We start from the raw sequence: 10,219 nt of genomic DNA on the forward strand, positions 1-10,219 counted from the left end.
ATCAACATATAACCGCCTCCCAGGGGGACGAATAATGGAAAAGTGGGTGAAGGGCAATGGAGGACAATGTAAGATATGAAAACAATAATCTATAATGTATCAAGGGTTCATAAAGGAGGGGGAAGAAATGGGGAGCTGATATTAAGGGCTCAAGTGGGAAGAGAATGCTTTGGAAATGATGATGGCAGCATATGTACTTGACACATTGGAGGAATGTATGGATTGTGGTAAGAGCTGTAAGAGCCCCAATAAAAGTATGGAAAAATAATTTTTAAAAAGACAATAAAACAGGAACAGAGGGGAAATCCCTCAACAAAATAAAGACCATCTATGAAAATCCAACAGAAAACATGGCACCCAAAGGGGAAAAAACTGAAACAGTTTCCCCTGAGAACAGGAATTAGAGAAAGATGCCCAGATCACCACTCTTAGTCAACATTGTGCTGTAAGTTGTAGCCAGAACCAGTAGGCAATAAAATGAAATCAAGGGAATACAGTTGGGCACAGAAGAAGTGAAACTCTGACTATTTTTCGATGATATGATTTTATATAGAGAGAACCCCATGAACTCCACTAAAAGATAGTTGTAAACAATTGAGGGATTTGGTAAAGGAGTAGGACACAAGATTAACAAGCAGAAATCAACTGGATTCCTCCTGTAGACCAGTTAAAGAGAATAGGGTGAAGACATGTCTGTCTTGGAGAAAGTGATTACACTTCTTTTTGTGGATAAATCGAACATAGAATCGGCCTGGTATTATGGTCCTTATTAGACACTTTTGAGCTAGTTTCTTTCCATCCCTTGTCGACCAGGTCAAGTGCTATAGCCATCTGAGATTTTAGAGTCTGTTCTTTCAAAGTGCACAACATCCTTCATAGGACACACTAGGAGGATCCAATTAGAAAACTGCACTACGAAAACTGAGTTTTACCTTTAACTCACCTGTAGCGTATATGAAGAACTGAAATACTCATTTGGACTTAAGGCTGAAATACCCTAGTGTGAGAAGCAGCAGCTGACTGCTATCCTAAATTTGTGGAATTGGCGCTCATTGGACTTTGGTTTGGATCTCTTGTTTTAAGGGTGCCCAATGAATGGTGGCCTGGGACCACCATATCTTTACTTTGTGCATGCTCTGTTTGCTTTTGCATGACTTAGCAGGTGTGGTTCTGTCTTTGTGAATGAGTGTTATTCAAAGTGTTTCCCTATAAACAACACTCATTATTTGTGTAAATGCTATCCAGCGAGTTAAGTGTTTAATCTGTACAAGTTAACAATTCATGTATTGCAGCCTAAACAGTATAATGTCCTTATCTCAAAGGTGTTTAAAATCTGATACCACGGGATAAATTGATGAAACTATCAATAGAATGACCTTATGCTTCATGAGAATGATTAATAATATTCACCAATAAATTGATAATGATATCGCTAAAGTGAACTAGGCACACACCACAGAATGTGAATGGATTTTGAGTGCACACTTAATAGGCACCCTAATCTAAGAACAATTGGTTCTTATAATGTTGTCCTAATCAATATTAGCAATCATGAAGAGATCACAGAAGATATGAATGCTACAGCAAAGTGTGGTAAAGAAATCAAATGGTGGACAGCTATCAGAAATAATAACACCTAGGGTCTTAAAAGGTTTGCTTTAAATAAACATCCACCTAAGTGAGGTGTCAACTAAGTCCACATGGAAGTAATAATCCAGCCTGGATGATCCAATATTGTAAATACTAAAACCCAGGAGCAGAGGAAGGAATGGTATTAGAACTTAAATTCTGAGTGCTTGGTTTGCAGAAGACTATGGGTGACAGATAAGGCACCACGTGGATTAAACCTCCTGTGAATTCCTCTCAACATAGTTTATGGATATGAATAGTCTTGCTATCAGAGAACAATTTCAAGATTATTGTGGTAGATGTAGTTAGGTTACAATTCATCTGTTTCCCTTTTAGCCCATTTTTAATTTGTTGCCGTTTTTAATATTTAATGTGTTCTTTTCAATTGAGGTTTTTCTCTGTTTCATTTTGTCATTGTTGTTGGGCATTTTTTCTTTCTTCTTTTTGTTTTGCATATTTTTCTTAATATGAAATCCAGGATAGGCAAATCTATAGAGACAGTAGCTTGAGCAATAAGTTTTTAGGTTTATGACAGGGGAGTTTAGGGGAAAATATGGAGCTAATAATAATGGTTACAATAAAGAAGAAAATGTTTTAAAACTTGATTGTGGTGATGATTGCATGACTCTTTTTAAAATGATCAAATCACTGAATTATATTGCATGTTACTTATATGTCAATAAAAGTGGTAAAAAAGAAAAGAAGAGAGAATGATTACACAAATTAAAAATGTGGTCAATGATATTAAGTTGCGCATGGTGAAAGTATGGACCCGTTGTATGTTTTGTTGTATATAATCTCAACAACAACAAAATAAATAACATTTTGGAGAAAAAGACCTAATGAGGAAGTTGGTCATCAACTCTGCAGGACAGAGTACAACTGCTGTAGTGGGTGTCCAAAGCTGTAAATCTTCACAGATTAAGATTCTCATAGCTTTCTCCCACAGAACAGCTGCTGCATTCAAACAGCTGGTCTCTCAGTTAGTCGTTGAGCACTTCACCACCAAACAGCGAAACTCCTCTCACGGTCGAACATGGTACCAATTGTGCAGGATCAGAGAACCTTATATATACTATACCAAAGATTGCTATGCATGTGAAAGTTGGACATTGAATACAAAAAAAAAACCAACAAAGAAAAATCAATGCATTTGAATTTTGGTGCTGGCCAAGAATATTGAAAGTATCCTGGACTGATCATAGGACAATCTGCTTTGGAAAGCAGTGCAGCCAGAATGCTCCCTGGCAGCAAGGATGGAACAACTCTAGCTTAAATTGTCTAGCCTTGTCCAGCTTAAATGTCTTGTACTTTGGACATGTCAAGAGAGACCTGCCCCTGGAGAAGGACATCATGCCAGGTCAAGCAGTGGGGCAGCAAAAGAGAGGGAGCCCCTCAATGAGATGGCTCCAACAATGGGGCTAAGCGTGGGAATAATTGTGAGGAGGAATCAGAACCACTCAGTGTTTTATTCTGTTTGGTTGGTATGAGTTAGAATCGACTCCACAGAACCAAATACCGCCACCAACAAAAAGATTGCTGTGTATTGGAACCTGTTTGATGACCCCTAACGTCCAGCCACCAGGAGAGGCTTTCTGCTCCTGTAAACAGTTCAAGTCTCAGAAACCCCCTCCTGTAGGGTCTCTGAGTTGTCGTCAACATGATGGCAGTACGTTTGGTTTGAGTTTTAACAGCAAACAGCAATCATTTTTTCAGACACCGTGGCAGGCTGTTTCTATTTGATATTTCATTGATTTCTTATTATAACCTCCTACGTTAGAATTGTTAGCACTGACTGTACCTGGAGAAAATGAGTCTAAAACTGACTATCCACTTTGACCAAAATAAAAGGCCCAGTTGATGTCAGTTGTGAGTACAAGTATTGACCATTCACTACTGTCAAGGTGGAGCTAACTCTTTAATAATTCTACTACTAGGGCATGCATAATACTTTATTGAAGTTGTTAATATACTAATACTTAATGTCTCATTAGATTGTAAGTACTGAAAAGTATAAATTGTATCTGTAAAGAAAAGTTCCCAATATACTTCACCAGCATTAGCAAGGTATTTGGGTCAATGTATAACTTGAGTGGATACATATAAATGATGTAATTTTTGCTTAGAAACGTCATGACAGTTATTTTATTCTACAATTACATTGTTTGATTTGTTACAATGCCACCCAGCTCCTGGACCTTGCTATTCAAGCCCATATCCATGCAATGATGCATACACTTACGGACAAAATCGTTTGATAACCGTTATTTATTTTACCTGAGTGTGCCTATATTCAAATGTAGGTTTTGTACTTAGATTTTATTACTTGCCAGTACATTTTAAATATACCTCTAAATAACATGCCTATTCTAAGTTTGTTTTGTCAATTATGTGTTTCATGACACGAGTGCACCAGTATTCACTCAGCTAGTCCTTTATTGGTTGACATGCAGAATGCTTCTGGCTTTTTGTTTTTCGTCGTTTTAAACATGCAGCAATAACTTCTCTGTACATATACTTTTACTCACTCATGTACTTGGCCTTATGAGATGCATTTCTTCAAGTTACATGGCTGGCTTTGTGGATAGAGGTGACTTTATTTTTAAGAGTAAGAGATACAATCTTACAACTTCTAAAGAAGGCTAGAGCATTTCTAATTTCTATCAGAAGCACATAAAAGTGTCCCTTTCGGCTTCAGTGGGGAGGAAATGTTTTGAGAGTGATGAGGGCAATGAATGTACAAATGTGCTTTACACAATTGATGTCTGTATGGATTGTGATAAGAATAGTATGAGCCCCTGATAAAATGGTTAATAAAATGTGTCCCTTTCCCTTACAATATTGCCGTACTTCATAGGATTTTTGCACCCCACTTTTGCACCTCACCCCCCTTCAGTCTATTGAATGGGGTGTTGTTAATTTTTGCTGTCAAATTGATTACAATGCATAATCAACTTATAGGACAGACTAGAACTGCCCCTCCCATAAGGTTTCCTAGACTGTAATCATTCAGGGAGTATATTGTAAGGCCTAGTCTTCCAGGGATGAGCTGGTGAGCTTAAAAGAAGTCAAGTACTTAACCAGAGGCGGTTTTTAATTTGATCTTTCCGAATACTAAGTTTGAGCATTTCATAATGTGCTATTTGTTCATGTATTTCTGTTCCTGTGATTTACCAAAGCATGAAACCCCATTCCCTTTTCTGTAGCACGTAACTGGACTCCATCACTGCAGTCCTTTGTGCAATTCAATGTGCTCATGTGACTGAGTTCTGGACCATGAGCGCAATGTATTTATGGACCCCCAGCCCTTACCCTCCAGTTAATCTCACGTGTGAGCCTTCATTCTTTCCCCAAGTGCCAGAGTAAGCAAAAGACTCTAAGGCCCCAGAAGAGGGTAGGGCCGGAAGATGGAAGGAACCTGGGCCCACAGACAAATATGTGGATGGCCACCCAATATGTAGAGACCCATTTGGTCTTCATGGAAGTGATGTAGAAATTTGGACTTACATTAGCCTATAGAGACTTGGGGTTATAGAGCAACTAGTACTAACTACACTAGCATCCTATTTTGGACACTTAAAAAATTGGAGGCACGCTAAATTTTTATTAATAATTCTGTATTATCTGTATATAAAGATTGATCTTTTATTTGCTCTACCTAAAATTAGTATTTTCACAATATGTCACTTGTCTTTTGATTGAATAATATTCATGTTTTGATTTATATTGTCATGGTTTCTGAATGGTCTGAAATTAAAGTTTCCTTTCAAGCTAATGTCTTACAACTATTTCCATGTGTATGTATATTTTGTATTATTTGTTTTAATTTTGAAATATCATCCAGCTAGAGTTCATATCTACATGCTGGGTTTACTAAAGGTTTACCTTTGCATTCTCTCAGATGACTGCCTTGTTATATCAGAATCTTTTTGTTTTTAATCATTTTTGGGCGGGCTCATACAGCTCTTATCACAACCCATCCTTCTATCCATTGTGTCAAGCACATTTGTACATATATTGCCATCATCATTTTCAAAACATTTTTCTTTCTACTTGAACCCTTGGTATCAGCTCATTTTTACATGACATGAAATGTCACCTAGATCTGATCTAATTTTTCTTATAGGCTGGACTTTATTTCTGAATTCTATATTGACTTCTACTAATATTCCTATTTTTGCACGAATATTTTAATAGTGCTTTAAGTAGAGCATCTTCAAACACACAAATCCACTGCCTTGTTGTCAATGCAGAGAATCATAGCGATGCCCTGGGGGGCTTGGGGGGCGGTCCCAAGAATGCAACTCTTTCCTGGGACGTCTTTCTCCGGAGGAGATGCTGGGGGCTTTGAACTGCAGATCACGCAGATCACAGCCCAGTGAGTAAGCAGGTCACCACCAGGGTAGGTTGGTTCCCTCCTGGCATTCTTCCTTTTCAAAATCTCTTGTGATTTATTTAAAGTTGACTCTCTAGTGATCTTTATCTTTACTTTCTCCTAGAAAATAAGACAGTCAAAAAGACAGACAGACAAAACAAATCCAGAAATTCTGATATACATTTTCATAAAGGGTTTTATTAACCTGGAAAGGGGGGATATTTTATGATCCAAAGTCATACCATTCACGGGCATGTTGTCTTTCTATTAATTCAGATCATGTTTTATGGTCGTCCATAAAAGTTTATAGTTTTATTCAGATAAGTGTCAGGCTTACTAAATGTATTCATAGATGTTTTATAGTTTTTATGACTATTGTGAATGGGCCTCCCTCCTCCCACTTTCATTTCTAATGGGCTATTTTTAGTATTGAATGACGTATGATTTGTTGCTTCTGTAACTCATACTGCATTAGGAATCTCGCCCCATAATTGTTGCCATCAAGAATGTGGAGAAATGCATGACTCCCATGTTTCTTTTCTTCTTAAAAAATCCAGAATTTATAAAATTTAATTCCTCTTTGGGATAATTTGGGAGAACTGGAGAAAATGGAGAACTATTATACTGTCTAGGAAATAGATAAATGAATAAATGTGCATAAGTATGGCTTATTTTGTCCTTCTCTAAAGTGCATGGCAAATATTGATATACCTTGAGTGGGAGTCTACACCTAGACATTTACAACTGAATGGCCATAGCAAGTTCCAGGTGCCAAGATCAAATGAGCTCTATGCTCATGATGAAGACGAAAAAACGGGGACCCAGACCACCACATAAGGGAGACTAGGAAAATGTAAGTAAGAAGAGCAACTCAATTCATAACAGAATCATTAAGCAGGACAATGAATGGATCCAAGCAAAAAACCAGACCAACAGTCTAGTGCAAGTGCTATAGTCCAAGTTACAAGACATAAGATCAACATACAATAACAACTGTGTTTCTATGTCTTAGTAATACATGATTGGGAATTAAAACCAAAACAGGGATAAATGTAACAAACTGCTGATTCCTCTACATTGAAAACTATAAGACATTGCCAAGATAACAAAAAAATGACCTAAAAATGGATTCTGATTCTAGGTTTATAAATCAGAAGATTAAATATTGTTAAAATGTCTAATCTCTTCAAATTGACTAATAGGTTCAGTACAATCCCAATCAAAATACACATGAACTAATTTGTATTTAATGATAAACTGGCTATAAAGTTTATATATGAATGCAAGGGACTTGGAATAGCCAAAGCAAGTTAGAAAAGGAGGGCTAAATTGCAGAACTCATACTATTTGGTTTCAAGATTTATTATAAAGCCATGGAAATCAAACGAGTGTTAACATTGATGAAAATACAAATATATTGGTAAAAGGAACAAAAGAGACCCACATACATATAGCTGACTGATTGCCCACAAAGGTGTCAAGATAACTCAATTAAGAAAGAACATATGCAAAATATATTGTATGCAAAAAATAAAATAAAAATAAAATGACCCTAAAGCATTAGATACATAATATTTTTTAAAACCTAACTCAAAATGGATCATGTACTTCTCAAAGAAAACATGGGAGAAATCTTAGTGACTTTGGAATTTGGTTAAGATTTTCTAAATAGGGAACAAAAAGTAAAATCAATAAAATAACCAGATCCAATAAAATGGGTATTGCTAAAATACGAAATTTGTATTCTCCAGAAGACTGTTTAAAAGGATGTAAAAAACCACAGGCTAACAGGAAATATTTGCAAGATGTATATTTGATCTAATTTCTTACACCTAACATATGTAAAGAACAACCCTGTTTAAAAAGAATATCTTATTTGAACAAACACTGTATCAAAGAAGATGAGTAGCAAATAAGCTCAAAGTTATTAGTTCCTGATATTAAGATGGAAATCAAACATTTGAGATACTGCTGCACAACAATTGGAATGGCTAAGATAAAAAACAAAACAAAACTGACCATATCAAGTATTGGGCAGGATGTGGAACAATTCAGACTCTTGTGCACTGATGGTGGGAATGCAAAATGGTACAAACACTAAAAATCAGTTTGACAACTTCTTCAGAAGTCAAACGTGCAGGCAGTATGTGATCCACAGATTCCACTCCTAGGTATTTTACGAAGAGAAGAACACTGTGCCTCAAAAAAGACTTGCACGTGACCTTTCATAGCAGCTTTATTGACAACGGCCCTCGCCTGGAAATGAACCAAATGCCTATTGAGAGATGAATAGATAAGCAAAATACTGTAGGAATCTACACAATGGAATATAAACAGCAATTAAAAAGGCCTTTATTCTGAATAAACACCACATAAATTAAATTAAAAATATTTACACTAAAAAAAAAAACCAGCACCCCCAAGCCCTCTTTCCTTATGATTCTATTTGCATTAAATCACACAATATGCAAACTAATCTACAATGGCATAAAGTGGACCAGTGGTGGCTTCAGAATGGTACTTGGAGGACTGGTGGCTGTTCATAGGTCCTGTGAGTTGCCTCTGACTCATAGCAACCCTGTGCACCACAGAACAAAATACTTCCAGGTCCAGTACCGTCCTGTAGTACTGTTGAGCCCATTGTAGCCATATGTCAGACCATCTTGTTGAAGATTTTTCTCTTTTCTTTTTCTTTTTTTTTTTTTTTTGTGCTGACCCTCTGCTACATCATGCATGATGTCTTTTCGCAGTGACTGGTCTTTCTGCATAAAAAGTATGTGATCTGACATTTTGCCATTCTAGCTTAGAAGGAGACTCCTGGTTGTGTTTGTCCAAGACTGTCTGTTTGTTCTTCTGGGGGTCCGTGATACTTACGTAATTGTAAGGATTACAGAATGACAGAAAGAACGTTTGGGTATACAAGTTACATTTATGAGATTGATTGTGGTGAGTTGTAACTTATTTTTACATTTCAACAGTACGATTTTCACATTTCAAACAGTACAGCTATGCTTTGTCAATTGTGCCTCAATAAAGGTATAACAATGTGAAATTCAAACACGACTCTCTTTATCTCTTGCTCTGTGTTCCTCTCAAGCAGACCTTTCCTATGAGAAGACAGACTTGACCCCGTAGTTTCAAGTTCTTTCCTACTTGTTGATCAACCCCAGTTGAGAATAACTTTTTCTCATTCACCCCAATGAGACTCCACAAAGGTATTAGTCAACTTGATCACATGGTTCATATCAACACATTTTCTACGATGCACACCAAGGTTGTCCTGAACACAGTTATGAAACGTCAGAGTGGGATCACGTGATACTATCATAAGGTCTGAAGATGAGAGGTTTCACAAAGGAGAATTGGCATGCTGCTATGAGAAATTTGAAAGGTACATACAGGGAACAGTCAATGGGTGCCCATGAATGATTCTTATCAAAGGACTCAAGGTGAAGTTGGTGATAGGACAGTCCATATTGCATGTAGAGTAGCTTGGGAAACTCCACTTGTCCAGGAAAAGATTGGGTTGGAACTACTGATGGCTGCAACCTGCAGATAGAACTTTGATAGAATCTATTCCTACTTACAGGCGAGATGACTGTGGTATAACTTGAGTTGTAACCAAAAAATTCCAATTTTGAAAGTCTTTAAAAACTGAGGATGATGAATGATGGGAATATGTTTGGGCTCCACTAGCAATGTGGGGTGTGTGTGTGTGTGTGTGTGAATTCGGCATCCTCACAAGGTTAGGAAAGTCCCAAGAGGAGAAAATTACAGTTCCGAATACTAATAACAGCACAGAAACTGAGAACACCAAATGTTGGTGAGAAGCTGAGAAACTGGAACTTCGCACGCTGCTGCTGGGAGTATAAAGTGGTACCACAACATGACATATGTGATAAAAATTAAGAATTACCTATTTATGACCCCAGAATTTCACTTTGTGGTATTTCTTTAAATTATTTTATTGGGGGCTCATATAATTCTTATCACAATCCATACATCCATCCATTGTGTCAAGCACAAATGTACATTGGTTGCCCTCAAAACATGTGCCTTCTACTTTAGCCCTTAATATCAGTTGCTCATTTCCCCCCTCCCTTCCCACTCCCCCCTCCCTCATGAACCCTTCATAATTCATAAATTATTATAGTTTTGTCATAAGTTACACTGTCCGATGTCTCCCTCTGCCCTCTTCTCTGCTGTCCATCCCCC

This window comes from Echinops telfairi, unplaced genomic scaffold (genome assembly GCF_000313985.2).
Source record: "Echinops telfairi isolate 266 unplaced genomic scaffold, ASM31398v2 ScPeMD7_5;HRSCAF=22, whole genome shotgun sequence".
Classification (NCBI taxonomy): Eukaryota; Metazoa; Chordata; class Mammalia; order Afrosoricida; family Tenrecidae; genus Echinops; species Echinops telfairi.